The sequence below is a fragment of the Canis lupus genome, chromosome 1 (genome assembly GCF_011100685.1).
Source record: "Canis lupus familiaris isolate Mischka breed German Shepherd chromosome 1, alternate assembly UU_Cfam_GSD_1.0, whole genome shotgun sequence".
Lineage (NCBI taxonomy): Eukaryota > Metazoa > Chordata > Mammalia > Carnivora > Canidae > Canis > Canis lupus.
Genome location: NC_049222.1, coordinates 105,678,935 through 105,689,808, shown reverse-complemented (window position 1 = coordinate 105,689,808; position 10,874 = coordinate 105,678,935). Strand labels below are relative to the sequence as shown.

The window sequence follows — 10,874 nt, the reverse complement described above, 5'->3', positions numbered from 1 at the left end:
GAGACAAGGGATGAGAAACTATGTTATGACCTTCAGATCAGAGCTGTTTGTCTTTGAATCCCTCCTGTGACAAAGGACATGGAAGGGCAGGCTTTTCTGTAATTCAAGGTCCTTCTGCCTGTGGAGAGGCAGGGGGGGAAAGGAAGGTGTATTAGTTTGCTGTGGTTTCCATAAGAATACCATGAACTGATTGGATGAGGCAATGGAAATTTATTGTTTGGAGATCTGGAGGCTACAGTACAAGATAAGGGGGTCCTCAGGGCCAAGTATCCTTCCTGTCGTCCCTGGGGAGAGTCTACTCCAGCCCAATCTCCCAGCTCTGCATCCTTGGCTTATGGGCAATCAAATTAGTTGTCCTCCAAGATAACCCTTTTTGTAAAGACACCGGTTGTGTGGGATTAGGGGCCACTCTACTCCATATAACATCATCTTAACTATTTCCATTTGTAATCCCCTTATTTCCTAAGACAGGCACATTCTCAGGTACTAGAAGTCAAGAGTTCAGCATATTTGTTTTGATGGGACTCAGTAGAACCCCATAGTAGAAGGACTTGTTGATACCATAAAAGGCATATTCATAAATCTGTTTTTTTTCCCCAGATAATAAGAAAGAGGCCTGGATCAGGATAGCAACGGGAAAATGTCTTTTCTCAGACAAATAGTGAGTTCCAAGTTAGACTCTATGTGCTTCTCTCCTCCTGAGAGGCCATGTGTTTATTCTTTGAAAATCTTTGCTTTTCTATCTCAACGTTGTCACCCTAGCCCTTTCCCCTGGGCTCTTTGGCTCACTCAGATTCACTCTCCTCTCCAGGGCCCTCTGTCCTGTGCTCATGGTTCCTGCCACTGCTTCGTATTTCCCCCAGGCTTTGTTTCCTTGTCCCACATGCCAAGAGTATCTTAAGAGGTGCTTGCTAGAAACTTGTAGTTATTCTTGGTAATTGGCAACTGAGAAAAAAGTTTTCAAAAATATTCTCAGCTCCCAAACCTGTCAGTGCCAATGCTGCTTCAAGTGAAATGATAATTGCAGTTGTGAGGGGAGGGGAGCTCCCAGAGTCATAAACATACATCTCAAGGCCCAGCTGCCCCTCTTGCATGCATACTGCCTGCTATGCCTGTCACACCAAGCCCACCATGTGTGCAGCAGGACTAAGTTGGTAAATTTTCTCTAGGTTCATCTGAGTGGTAGAATCTGTAAGGGCAGGAGTGGTATCAGGAGTCCAGGTAAGGGAACATATTGGATAAAGGAGGATTTCTATGTCTGAAATTGGTCCATGCCAAAGGCTGGCATGAAGATGGAATACATCCTGAGGTAGAAGCTGAACTAGGAAAGAAAGATGGCAGTCCTAGACCTACAGCCATCCCTCATAGCTTTGCCTTAGGACAATACTAACAGTGTTTGCTGTGGTTTCATCTATTTGGTTTGTGAAAAGTGACTTTTAAGATTTAAAAAAAAAAAGATTTTTTTATTACTTCCAGTTAGTTAACATACAGTGTTATATTATTTTCAGGTGTACTATATAGAAATTCAACACTTTCTGCAAAGAAATCTAATAATTAATTTGCTTAAGGACTGTAATTCTGGAGTCAGGCTGCTGTTCAGACTCTGTTCCAGGAACAATAGACATCATTTTCAGATCTCTATATGTGCACTCATAACACCTCCATGCTTGTAATAAATGTTGGTTGAATGTCTACAAATCATGTGATCCTGTGCAGAAACAGTATGTCTGGTTGCATTTGCTGGAGCAGAAATGTTTTCTATAACTCTGGGTCTATGAAGTGCTTAATAGATTAATAATTGTGTCTCAGTTGGTTATGAGATACTTTTCCCATTAATGGAGGGAAGAAACATTTAAGAAAAATATGTTACTAAATATCACACATGATTTTTTAAAAAGATTTTATTTATTTATTCATGAGAGACACAGACTGAGAGAGAGAGGCAGAGACACAGGCAGAGGGAGAAGCAGGCTCCATGCGGGGAGCCCGATGGGGGACTCGATTCTGGAACTCCAGAATCACACCCTGAGCCAAAGGCAGAGGTTCCACCACTGAGCCACCTAGGCATCCCGATACCAATCCAAAACTTGTCAGTTGTACAAGATACAAGGGTTTTGCTTTAACATTCCATTTTGCATGTCTTGTAGTTCAATATCTTTCACAAATCTTGCTTTGCAGGTATTAATATTATTTAAGCAGGTATTACTAAGTAGGTATGTATATCATTTGAATGTAGTTATAATTTTGTTTTGACCTTACACAATATAATCAGGCAGTGGTGCTTCTTTTTCTGAGTTCCTATGTCTTGCACATTTCTTCCTGGAATAAAGCTAATGATTATTTATGTTGCCATCCTCATATTGAACCATTCTTGAATTCATTTCTTTTTTTTTTTTTTTTTTTTCTTGAATTCATTTCATCCAGCTTGTCATGGGTAAGTTTCCTGTAACTTTGTAGTACTTCAGTCAGGGCATCTACAGTGTATTAAGATCTCTAAATGTTTATTTACATTCTTATTTGACCATAGAAACAGTCTTTATCAATAAGTGAAAACTCATTAATAGCAAAAACTTAAATATGCCAGCAATCTCAACTGAAATGACAAGGTGCAAACCTAAAAGTAAATTGATAGCTGGTTTATTTCAAGAACCACAGCTCAGTAGCATTTTTGTGTATTAAGGATTAAATGTGCTAACTTTGTTACCAAACCTGCCAGATTCCAATCCCCACTCTGCCCCTAATTAGTGAATGAATTCAGCCACAGTGCATCTCCTTTGTGTGCCTCTGTTGTTCTCACCTTAAAGAATGCAATGGTCACTGCCTCCCGTCTGTGAGAAATAAGAAGTTACCACATGGGGGCCATTATACCAGTGAGTCATACATTGGAAGTATGTGATAATGGTTGTCTATGAATCTCTTGGAAGACCTTAACTGACAGAAGAACTTTAAGTATTATTTCAAAGTAGGAAATATTGGTAAGTGGAAAATATTGGATTTCAGTTAATATGATTCATGTTGCCCCTTCCTTATATTCTCATGCAGTATCCTATAGCCCAGAAGACAAATACCAGTCACTGAGATCTGCCAGGATGGCCACCAGGGATCTGGCAGTAGGACTGATCTTCTTAATGCAGACTGTGGTTGGAATCCTGGGGAACTTCTCTCTTCTTAACCATTATCTCTTCCTTTATTTCACTGGGTGTAGGCCAAAGTCCACAGATTTGATCATCAAGAATCTGATTGTAGCCAACATTATGGTCCTGTTCTCATTTGGAATACACAACATGATGCCATCTTTTGTGTTATATCATATCCTCAGTGATTTTAGATGCAATTTTTTTCTCTATATTCGTGGGGTAGGCAGGGGAGTGTCCACTGGCACCACCTGCCTCTTGAGTGTCTTCCAGGTCATCATCATCAGCCCCAGGAACTCCAGGTGGGCAGTGCTTAAAGGGAAAGCTTTCAAGTGCATTGTCCCTTCCATTGTCATGTGCTGGGTCTTGCAGATACTGGTAAATATACCGATACCTATGTTTTTGACTATCACTTTGAACAACAAAAATATCACAAGTAGAAAAAATTTTGGATACTGTTCAAGTGTTCTTCGTGACAAAATCAGAAACGTATTGAATGTAGCATTGTTGTCATTCCCTGATGTCCTGTTTTTGGGGCTCATGCTCTCTGCCAGCAGCTCCATGGTCTTCATCCTGTATAGGCACAGGCAGAATGTCCAACACATTCTCAGGACCAATGTCTCCTCCACATCATCACCTGAATCTACAGCCACCAAAACCATCCTTCTCCTGGTGAGCACCTTCATCTATTTTAACACTCTGTCCTCTATCTTTCAGATTGTTTTGAGTCTGTTTGATAATCTCAACTGGTACGTAATGAACACCAGTTTAGTGATCAGTCTGTGTTTCCCAACTGTCAGCCCCTTTTTGCTCATGAGTCGTGACCCCAGGATATCTGGTCTGTTTTGCCTGGGTAAAGAACATAAAATCCCCTCATGTTAAGAGAAATATGTAAATTTTAGGAATTCCTAATGTTGGTAATTCACTTATCCTCTCAGGGTCCTGAGTACAATGATGAGATGCTAACAAAACATTTTGAGCATCACCTTCAATGTTAACAATAAGTTATAATAGTGATTGTAATGTCACATTATATAATTATCTTATAAATACTCATGTGATTGAAGTGCTTCAACTAGAAAATATCTTGATCATCTCCTTCAATGTTAACAATAAATTATAATAGAGATTATAATGTCACATTATATAATTATCTTTTAAATACTTACGTGGTTGAAGTTGGGTCAGTGGAGGAGTCCAGAAATGATGCAAGTATAAACACTAGGACCTGAAACAATCTGATATTATAGAGAAGTCTTTGAGTATGTGACATAAATTTGTCACACTACATTTCCCAGAAGTGACATAGGCATGGAATCATAGGAAAAGCAGCATGAAAATGGATCAGCATGTGGCAGGTAATCACTGAAACTGAAGAAAATTGTGCTGGAGGGGAAATTCAGTCGGTGAGTACAGGTTTGGGGACCCAGCTATAATTTTTCCTTTCCATACTAGAGTGGTGGCAGTCACTCAGGTGAAGTATGACATCATAGGAGCTTGGGAGATGAGCATGTACAAACACTTTCAGGTAGACATGGACGGATTGAACTGGAATGGGTAGTGGAATACACAAGTTACATTTGAGCTAATTCTTAAACAACATCAGGTGATTGTAACAATTTAAATGACATGAATTCCATAGAATTGGCGTCTGTAGAAGGCAAATTTTTCTTTCCTTAGTCATGGTAATCTGGTGCCTTTGGCAAGAAAGAGGTTTGGTAGTGAACACTCATCTCTGAAGTGATGAGATTAGTTTATGGTGGAGACTTCCACTGAATGTGGAGTCCTGAAGTGAGAGTCATTTGAAAGGCAGAGACAGAAGTCCATTCTGTGTATGTGGAGTTTGTGGCTCCTTGATTTTCAATTTTCCTCAATTTTAGAAGAAATTTTTAAAAAGATTTTATTTATTTGAGAGAGAGAGAGCGCCTGCACACCTGTGATTTTGAAGAGGCAGAGGATAGAGAGAGGGAAAGCAAGAACCTGAGGCAGTCTCTGAACTGAGTGTGGAACCTGTGAGGCTCTGTCCTACAACAGCCAAATCATGACTTGAACTGAAACCAAGAGTCAGACACTCAATGGACTGAGCCACCCAGGCACTCCTAGGAGATATTTTTATAGAGGTGCTATATATATAGAACATTGTTCCACAAAATGAACCCATATTTGTAGCTAACATGAGGCACTTAAATATTTACCTGAACATTAGATCATAACAAATAAAGAAGAAAAAAAATAGATATCGACAAACTTATATTTACATTTATGCATATAGGGATTTATTCTGTGTGATCTCTTTGGGAATATACAGATGTAGATTTAATCATGTTTGTTATCCACAAATAAAATATTGGAGCTTTGTCCATTAGGGAAAATTTTCAATAGTACCAGCTACAATAATGACCAAATCAAGGCAGATATGATTTGATGTGTAAATTGCCCTACTAGTTGTCTGACTGTTAAAGTTCTATGAAGTGTATTTTTTATTTTCTTTCCTTAATTCTATTATTTTGTTGAATTTCTAGAAATAACAGTCAGTGACATAGAAAAACATGTTTGAATTTAAGAGGGGTAATTACAGCAAAGATGACAGTGCTAGGTGATATTTCAGAGGTAAAGGGCTATTTCCATCCCTTTGGAAATCCTGTTCTTTCTGAATGGTTGGTATTATGCTTACTATTCCTGCTGGAACTCCTCATATTTCTGTAGAAAGCTCTCCTGCTGCCATCACCAACAGCCCATCTAGTAGTGGATGTGGTGATGCCTTTCTTTACTTTGGAAATGAAGGAATTCGATTATTTTTTGGTATAAAGGGAAACCTCTGCCATTGAAAGATGCCACTTGGTATTAGTGTGGACATGACCTTCTAAGATCTGCCCTGTGTCCTCCTATTGCCTGCTGCTGCAGACCTCCATGCTCTTCTTGGAAGCCATCCTGAACAGCATATTGTTTTTCTTCTGTGGTCAGAGGTTCTGTTTGAGGTGCTCACCCTGGCTGTTTTCTCCAGAATGAACAGGATTTGCAGTACAGAAATTTCAGCCAGCTTCCCTCATGGGCTGACATCACAGATACTTCTGGTCTTTAGCCACACCAATGAGAATTTGTGGGTCAGATTGTCCTGGGAAAGGTCAAAGCTTTTCTTCAGCACAGACATTTGTGTAACACACTGAGCACAAACCATTGGGCATCTTCTTCTAACGCAGGACCAAGAGTCTAAGGGACTATTCTACACTCCAGTGTCTGGGTGGCAAGGCTGTCCCATGCTGGCCCTTCTCAGAAGCAGTTTCCTGTTGCCCTCCAGTTCTGTTTGATCCTCTTGCCTAGAGCATTTTGTGTGGACCTGGTCAGCTACTTGGGTTTCCAGTAGGACCAGAGCCACATATTCTTGGTATGTGCCTGTGCCACACTGTCACAAAAATGCAGAGAGCTTTCGGATGGTCTGCTCCCAGGGTGATACAAAAGCCTTTCACCTCATTCTTCAGAGATGAATGCCAGAACTTCTTTTTGTAGTTCATAGTGTTATTTTCCTTCTCTTTTCATGAAAGAAACCTTTTAAATAATAAATGTATTTTTTTGTTGAAAAATATTAAAGGAGGGATCCCTGGGTGGCGCAGCGGTTTGGCGCCTGCCTTTGGCCCAGGGCGCGATCCTGGAGACCTAGGATCGAATCCCACGTCGGGCTCCCGGTGCATGGAGCCTGCTTCTCCCTCTGCCTGTGTCTCTGCCTCTCTCTCTCTCTCTGACTATCATAAATAAATAAAAATTTAAAAAAAAAAAAAGAAAAAAAAAAAAAGAAAAATATTAAAGGAGTCAAACTGTGGAAGGAGCCTCGATGTCCATCAAAAGATGAGTGGATAAAGATGTGAGATATATATATATATATCTCACAGTGGAATATTACTCATCCATTAGGAACGACAAATACCCACCATTTGCTTCCACGTGGATGGAACTGGAGGGTATTATGCTGAGTGAAATAAGTCAATTGGAGAAGGACAAACATTATATGGTCTCATTCATTTGGGGAATATAAAAAATAGTGAAAGGGAATAAAGGGGAAAGGAGAAAAAGTGAGTGGGAAATATCAGAAAGGGAGACAGAACATAAAGACTCCTAACTCTGGGAAACGAACTAGGGGTGGTGGAAGGGGAAGTGGGTGGGGGGTTGGGGTGACTAGGTGACGGGCACTGAGGGGGGCACTTGATGGGATGAGCACTGGGTGTTATGCTATATGTTGGCAAATTGAACTCCAATAAGAAAAATTTAAAAAATAAATAAAAATAAAAAAATAAAATAGAAAAAGAAAAAGCCTGCCCACGCACGGCGCCCCCAGAGCCCTTGGTTATCTTAAGTGCTTTGACCGCAGGGGCGGGCAGAACAGCGCAGCATCAGGCACATCTCGCGCCGAGCGCTGCGTGCCAGGAGGGCGGCCAGTGCAAGAGCGGTGACCTGGGAGCCCAGAACCCACACTCCCAGCCCCAGCTCTGCCCCCAGAACTCACTACGATGGGCCTGAGACACTGTGGGGGGCACATTGGTGGTTGCACGCCTTTGGGGAATGACAACTCTTGGAGCAGAACAAGGGTGTTGGGGATCCCTGGGTGGCACAGCGGTTTGGCGCCTGCCTTTGGCCCAGGGCGCGATCCTGGAAACCCGGGATCGAATCCCACATTGGGCTCCCGGTGCATGGAGCCTGCTTCTCCCTCTGCCTATGTCTCTGCCTCTCTCTCTCTCTCTCTGTGACTACCATAAAAAAAAAAAAATTGAAAAAATTGAAAAAAAAATTAAAAAAAAAAAAAAAAAGAACAAGGGTGTTGTCACCATCTGCGACCCCAGAGCTCCAGGCTGGGGTGGTGAAGGTTCAAGCACATGGCAGACTATGGGAGGGAGGAATTTGAGTGTGCTGAGTGAGGGGACCTTGGCGGCCCATGTTGCCAGCAAGACAGTCCTCGGTGGCCCACTGTAGGCTGAGTCCCCGGGGTGGCACTGCTGGAGTCAGGGGCGGGAATGTCACACAACCTCCCAGAGCCTCAGTTTCACCATAAACAGGCCCCCAGGAGCACAGGCTGGTTTTCAGGATACAGCCAGGTAAAGGTGTAGGGCACCAGGGGTGATGCTCAGCAAACACAGACCATAGACATCCCGACATCTGGGAAATAGATAAGGCAGATGAGGCAGCACCGAGCATGCAGAAACCAGGGCCTGTGCTCCTCGCCCTGTTGTGATCCCCCTGCAGCCCAGCTGGTCCCCTACCCTGCCCACTTGCAGCCTCCAAGGGGCCTTGACAATGTCTACAGCATGTGGCAGTAGCTTGTGAGGACAGTGATGTGGCCCCTGGCCCAGCTCCCCTCCGTGGCCTTGCTCATCACCTCTCTGCTCTGGAACATTCCATTTCCCAGAATGCTCTCTTTACAACCCACACCCCAAAGCTTTGCGGGATCTGCTGCTTTGGTGGCCACCCCAGACACAGCTGAGGCTGCCACACGGCCTGTGTCACCAGGGTCCTCCCCATGATGCCAGCAAAAGACCCAGACCAATAGGAAGAGAAATGCAGGGCACGGCGGGAAACGATGCCCATTTTATCAACCATCGGGGCTGAGCCTCGAGCTGCGCCAGGCCTACAGGGTGCCGGGGGTGGACGGCACACACCAGGTACTGGTAGGTGGGGGTCGAAAGCAGCCACTGTTAGGGGATTGGAATTCTGAGCTCCAGCTGGGGTCACAATTATTCATGTGGGTCCCAAGGCCAGCAGGTGTAACCACATTGGAGCATCCAGTCCAGGGGCAGGGAAGGTATGGGGGATTAGAGGAAACATCTCAGGGCACAAAGCGACGAGGTCGTTAGGATGGTGAATGTGCTTGGGATGCTGTGGGAAAGGCCAGGTGGTGGGTTCAGGACTGGCCCCTCTCAGTGGGAGGAGAGTGAACAGGTGTAGGGGTCCGGTCCAGGAATTTGGTGAGAAGAGGTCAGAGGGGGTCAGCTGTCCAGGGCCTTTGCTACTGCCACAGGTTCACCCTAACAGGGCTGGGGGAGGGGCCGGGGTTCAAGGCCAGGATAGGGAGTGCTTGAATGGTGCCCAGGACACAGTCACATGCTGTGCCATGTCCCTGAAGGTCATATGTTGACACCTGACCCCCAGACCTCAGAATATGATTGTATCTGGAAATGGGGCCTTTACAGAGGTGATTAAGGTAATATGAGGTCACCTGGGAGGCCCTGATCCCATGTTATGGGGGTCCTTATATGGAGAGGGGATCAGGACACAGACACACATGGAGGGCCGACCCCGTGAGGACCCAGGGAGATCACGGCCGTCCACACACACGCAGAGAGGCCTCAGGAGGACCCTGCCTGCCCATGCCTAGACCTTGGGCTTCGGCCTCCAGGACGGGGAAAGGATGAATGTTTAAGCCCCTCTGGCTGTGGCACTTTGCAGCTGGCAGCCTGAGTGAACACACACACACAGTGAGTACAGCATCACATCAGCTCCTGCATGACACATTCCCATTTCACAGACAAGGAAATGGGTGTACACATGTGTGTGACACCTGGCCAAGGTGGGCAGGCTGACGTCCTAGAGTCTCTGCTGGCCCACAGGGCTCTGCCTCTCTAGGCCCGCAGGGTGTGCTGGTGCTTCTCAGAACCACAACAGGACGAAGAAGCCGGGACCCATCCCTCCCAAAGGAAGGAGATGGGAATTGATACTGCTTTTGAACTTTTATTCTGGCAGCACAGGAAGTGGTTTCAGAAAGGACACAGTCCCTGCTCACCTGAGAATGGTGAGGTGTCCAGTAGGATGCTCCCATCCTCTTCTGCAGAGGGAAGGGGAGACGCACAGCTTGGACCTTCCCACAAGGGCTACGGAGACCAGACGAGGGCGGGGTGGCAGTGCGTCTCTGGTAATGGTGGCAGCGGTTGGGTGTGTGTGGGGCCACAGCCAGAGGGCCTGGGATAGGGCAGGGGAGAAACCTTCACTCCTCGCACCATCACTTATCAGCCAAGGGGTGGCCTTGGGCCCAAAGGCAAGTGATGGGGCCACAAACATCCAGCTGCTAATTTACAGAACAGGGAGCTATCACAGGAGCCGGGGGAGGATTCTTGTCCAACTCAGGGATAACTAAGGAATTGATTTCACAAGAATGCTCCTCATCTGTGATGCTTTAGGTCTCTGGGATGCCGTGAGCTCAGAGGTCAACTTCTGGGGCGATGCTTAGACCTTTTCTTGCCTCAACACAGGACAGGCAACTTTCCCATCTGCCCTTGAATGCAGGTGAGCATGACACTGAATGCAGGTGAATATGAACACAAGACTAAATTTCTCTCTTATTCTGATTAAAAGTAGGTTCCTCTCACACTTCCGCACCCGCCCGTTCCTGGTGGGTGAGGACTCCGTGCTGGTCGTGGTGGACTTCTCATACCTGTGAGCATCATTTCCAGCACGTGAACTCAATCAGTGTGACTGAGTGAATGAATGAAGAACGGAAGTCCACTAGGAAACATGAAGGTAGGGCTTCTTGCTAACATGGAGGGAGGGCCTGGTGTGGGGTCCCTGGGACAGGGCAGGTGCTGGGACCCGGGCTCAGGGTGGCCCCCATCAATGGCAGGGGTTGCTAGGACAGGCCTGGAGAGGACAGACTGGCAGGACCCACTATCCCTGTGTGTCCATGGCTGGGGTCAGGGTGCAAAGAACTTTTACTTAAAAGAGGCCCCGAGAGACCCAGGCCCGTGCACAGTGACAGGAAAT

General features: G+C 45.2%; 2 pseudogenes; both read left to right on the top strand.

The window, feature by feature from the left end:
* The first annotated feature begins 3,089 nt into the window (after positions 1–3,089).
* LOC111090559 lies at positions 3,090–4,029 on the top strand (annotated as a pseudogene).
* A 438-nt stretch (positions 4,030–4,467) lies between these two features.
* Positions 4,468–10,554, top strand: LOC111090552 (annotated as a pseudogene).
* The last annotated feature ends 320 nt before the right edge of the window (positions 10,555–10,874 follow it).